A 5,411-nucleotide genomic window follows, 5' to 3' on the forward strand; every position below is an offset into this window, starting at 1 on the left:
GGCCAGGAGCTCACACTCTGCACTTCTTCAGGGAGATCCTTCTGTCCTCACTGTCAGTCCTGCTGCATCTTCGAACTCCTGCAGTGGAAAAAATAACCAGTGAAGTTGTGCAGTTTCACCATACTCAGCACCATTATATTCATGGCTGGAATCCTTCATGTAGCACGTGACCCTCCTGCACTCACTGCTGTGCTGCTCACACAGAATCACAGACTCATGGAATCTTGTTTCAGCTCTTGACACGCCTGTCAAGATAACACATGGTCAGCCTACTGAGAGGTAACAATTTTTATTAGAAGATATGAGACAAGACATTGGTAAGGTATTTGTGAAGGGATTTGCAATTCTAATGCATTACTGTAAGTCTGTCCATAACACTGGTCTGCTTAGAGGGGCTGACTACAAGGTAATTATTGTTCATTGAGCTGATAAAAAGCAGCACATGTTGTTTTATGTACATTTTTCATAAGAAGCAGGTAGAGCTATATTTATTGAAGGCTAACAAAACACAATGGGAAGATGATTATTTTAAACTTATGCTCCTCTTAGGGGTTTTTAAAACAATAATAGCAAGGTGTTGTGTTAGGACTGCAGCTGAAACTGGAACAGAGACAGCAGGCAGGAAAATGGGAGAGAAGAGGTGCAAGACTTCCTTAGTCTGCTGTAGTTTTAGCAGAACAAAAATACATAGGTAATGTCTTTTGCTACTTCCAAATTTAAGGGGTCATGTGAGCCTTGTCTTTAATTTCAAAGTTAGTGTTTTCAAAGCTGGTAGCTTCACTTCCTTCCCTTCAACAAGGACATAAGACAAAGTCAGTCATTACCTTTTCTTTCCTATACCCCAGCTCTTTAGCAAAAGAAAAACTCAGGGAAGACTTTAGTAAAGACTGAAGCCAGTCCTCCCCAGAAGCATCTCTTACCTCTGTACTGCTGTAAAAAAGCAACACTACAATTTCAGGTACAACAAGAGGTTCTAAGGTCAGATGCAAGTGCACATCTGCATTTCACCTGACCTGGAGCCACTGACTGGCAGTGGAGTAACAGCTTCCAGCTGCTCTAAGTGCCAGTCTGTTGAGGGTAACATTTTTCCAGGAAAAGCCCACCCTCACTGTTGCAGTCTCTCACTCACTGCTGCAACAGCAGCATCTTCATCCAAACCCCTCAGGAAGAGCCAGTCTTACCCAACCTTGAGCCAGACCCATTAGTTTATGGGGTTACCCACTGCACTGGAAGCCTCACCAGTGTTTCAGCATGAGTGAAGGCAATTGCAGTGCAGTACCTTTACTAAGAGAGCTCAAGCTACAGACTGAGTTTGTTCCCTGATGTCTCACAGAATGGCAGACCCGTATCTATCACCATTTCAGCAAGGACACCTCCACTACAGACAAGTTTAGCATATGTCATTAGGGTCCAATGTCACATACTCTGCTTACATTTCCAGCCCTGTAAATAACAGCAGTCAGTAGCTTGTAGCGTACCTGACACAACTAACCAAGTCCTGCAGACTCAATTTTGCCCAAGTAATAAAACCAAAAGTGACCCCCCCCCACTCCATCAGCAGAGCTGTGCCCACTGCACCCAGAGAGGTGTATTTGTCATAATCACCTTGGTTCTGCAATGCTTATTCAACACAGGGTGATCAGCTGAGGGTGATTAAGAGTGACTTTCATGTAGTTCATTTTCCTCAGGGCATGTCTGAACAGCAGCATTGTTTGATCAAGCCAAAACAGTACAGCATCAGCAGAAAAGGGAGTTGAGTTTGCTTCCCATGCAGGCACTGCATGGCCACTTTAAGGCCTGTTCTGCAGCTTCCACCTTTGTTAGCAGCAAACCTACTGTTTGTCTACAGCAGTTTGGTGCAGCACATGATATGTTACACAGTTACTGTCACCTAGAAAATAGCTTTTGAAAGTGGAAACTAGCATTGCAAGTGCTACCCCTCTGCCAGTCTTCAAGTGAATAGACAGCATCAGCTATAGAAATTATGAAACTTTGCTCATCACCATCCTCTGTATCACCAGGATCTTTAGGAAGTCTCAGTTCAAGATGCATGAGACTGATTTATACTCTCTGAACAATTTTTAGTCCAAATTTGAGTGCAACACAGCAACTTACAGATTCCTCTTAAAGATCTTTCTTGGCCAAATCCATAGTTTTTTACCTTTAAAGTTCCAAACGTTTTTTATTTGATTAAAAACCTCAAAGATTTCACTTCTCAATGAGATAATGTGTAGACACCATTCCTTCTCTGCAGGCATATCCCACTCAAGGCCTTTAGAGTCAGCACCCTTTATACAGTCATGTATTAAGCATCTGTACAGATTTCCAGTGGCACAAACAACTAGTTAATAGGGCATGGTAGTAGCTCTGAATTCTTGGAAAGCTACAGTGGTGTTGATAGCTCACACTGCTCTCCTGCAGCCTTAGTGCTATCCTTGGCACAGAACATTTGCATGCTGTAACTACACTGGTAAGAACTTCCAGAGAGGCCTTTGGTTTCTGTGGTGTTTTCTAGACACAGAATTCCAGCCTTGCTCCTCTTTCCACCAAAAACTGACTGAAATCCAGATTAGCTGTCTCCACAGTCCACTTCTTGACAGGAGAAACACTGCACTCTGCAAAATCCCCTTAAACTTATCCTAAGGGGATAAATAGTTTTCAGACTCACTTTCCCCTTAAACCCCACCTGAGCTAAAACCCATGAGCATATCAGGAGCAGCACTGACTTCCCTTATCTTACTGTAAGATATTATGAGCTGTAAATTCCTGATCTTCAAAGGGATTGCCAACACATCCACGTGTATTTGGTGACACTTGCAGTGCTCTGTCCCTTCCCGGCACACCTGCTATCAAAACAAGCACCTAAGCATATTTACTCATTAGCCAGATTAGTCAGGTTCACTGCTGTGAACTCCAAATAGCCTATTTTAGTTCTTACACCAATCAAGCAGTGAAAACATCAGCTAGAAACCATTTTTCCATAAATAACTGCTTCTTTTCTCTTTTTGCCTAATAACCAGCTTCTACTCTGAAATTTCACTTGTGAAGTTTTATTATCCAATTCAGGAGGTGTAACTAAAGGACAAAGAGGCAGTTGAAATTACAGAAGGCTGTTAGGGGACAAATGCAATGCAAGGCTGGCATTAGTTTCTAAACCAGGTTTTTCATTACTGCAGGCATTGTGCTGCTAAGTTCACTAATGTTAATGCCTGCAGGCACGTTTCTAACAAGAAATACTCCTGCTGTTCAAGGCAAAGCTATAGGACAAGGCTTCAGATCCAAATCTGCTATAGTTCACCCAATATACCAAAGTCCTCATCAAGCAGTTATGTTCAAGGTACAAGTATTAAGTCTTTAGGCTTTAATTTTTTTGGGGGGGGGGTGTGGGGGGAGGTGAGGACGTGGGAGCTGTTTTATTACCGTATTCCACCTTAAGTAAGTTGAATGGGGCAGGTGTGGTGGTTTGGACTACAGCAGGGCAAAGGAAATGAGAATAAAACTACCAGAGTGACCTTCAGCTTAAAAAACTATATCTATTTTTTAAAAGGCTGCTTAGTTAAAAAGCCTCCATGTTAAGAGACAGAAAAACAAGAGCTTGTAATCAACATGCTTCTAATTGTGATCAGTGGTTTCTCCTATATGTGCCAGTAAGATTACTTTTGAGGAATGCTGCATACTCATCACAATAGCATCCTTACTGCCAAGGGAAGACAAGGGGAAAACCCGCTGGGGAAATCTGAGCTGTCCTTCTTTCTACCACTGGCACACAAGTGTTTACAGCACTCACACCATCCAGCCACAGAGAGCGAGGCCTTTTCAACATAGGAGTGCTCAGACTTCACCACTTCCAAATAAAAAGTGGGATCATTGTTATTCTTCATTAACTCCAGCTAATACCACCTCTTTCTGATAACACCAAGTTACCTTGCACAAGCTGGGGCTTGGGCAGAGGCTATTTTAGAAGCAGGGAGCTGTTTAGTAGATGCCTTCAATGCAAATCATCTTTTCCCAACCCTTATTATACTTTTGATCAGGAATAAATAAATAAAGCAGGGAAGGCAGCCAAAAAAGTCTTTTCTGTGGCTAATTAGTTATAGACAGCATTCCAAGAATGTGGTATTCAAGCAACTGCTAGAAAAACCCCAATACCTAACAGTGTTGACTGAACAGCAGTGAAGTGTAGCAGTACCTTAGGCTTAATCAAGACTCAATTTCTAAGCTTTACACCAGGCTAAACCACAGAGAAGTTAACATTTTACAGAAGACAATAAATGGAGAGATGAGAGAGCAGCAGTCTAAGATGTTCCTCAGACACAACGACAGTTTCAAGAGCAGACAGACCTTCTCAGCAGCACGGCAAGTGGAGTAGGTTTGTGCTGTAACTGCCTGTCAGGCAAGTCAGCGAGTTAATGCGGAACCAGAAACAGGCTTCTCCTGTTAAAACCACATTTGCTTCAGAGGCAATTGCATGGCTGGAAAAACATCTGTCAGAATGCAGATTTGTATCTGTCAGTGTCACATCCACACGGAGCTCTAATGGAAGGTCTGTCCTGACACGATAACAGTCACTCCCGACATTCCGTGCCCAGCAGTAACACGCCGCACACATCCCGTGGCATGGCGTAATTCTGAGAGATTAGAAAACTGCTGAGATGCCAACACCGCTTGCTGATAAAAACCCACCATTTTTTTATTTACATTCAAAGTAGTTCTCCAAATGTGTGGAGGGGTTTTTTTTGCATTGGCTCTGTCTAACAGCAGCTAGACAGCACCCATATGTTTCTGACAGTCAGGCGGTTTTTATACTCAGCTCAAATCTTCAGACAGCAAGTGCCCCAGCAGTCAATCACGTACCTGCACCAAGCAGCTCAGGGTAGGAGCTGTCTACACAGTTTCAGAATCACCTTATTAGAAAAGCGAAGGTCACACTGCTTTTGGATCTTGTCTGGCAAGTCTTCCTCCTCGCTCCTCCCCTGTGGAGAAGGATCACATTGGTCTCCAGCTGCTCCGCATCCCGAGTCCCTTTCACTCTTGGCTTTCCAATTACATAATCGCGTCTAACCATCAGCTTCTGCTACAGGCGGTCAGGGAAAGATCCCTGACTGCTTCACCTACCTGCTAATCAAGGCAAGAGCCTCACAAGTGGTTTAGAGTTCTTCAGGTCTATTCAAAAGCAGCATCTACCGACAGATGCAGATGTCTACAGCTACATTTGTGTCGGGAAAAGGAAGACGGTACTCTGCAGATGCTCAGAGCGAGCAACGAGATTCGGTCTGAACTTGCACTGCCATGGGCTCCAGGATATTATCCACGTAAGGGCCGGTCTGGACCGACCCTGCAGCACGTACCCAACTCCTGGCACGGACCGAGCAGGACCGAGCCTTCCCGGCCGAGAGGAGCCCGGCGCCCCC

The sequence above is a fragment of the Myiozetetes cayanensis genome, unplaced genomic scaffold (assembly GCF_022539395.1).
Source record: "Myiozetetes cayanensis isolate MyiCay16 unplaced genomic scaffold, myiCay2020 scf20-37, whole genome shotgun sequence".
Classification (NCBI taxonomy): domain Eukaryota; kingdom Metazoa; phylum Chordata; class Aves; order Passeriformes; family Tyrannidae; genus Myiozetetes; species Myiozetetes cayanensis.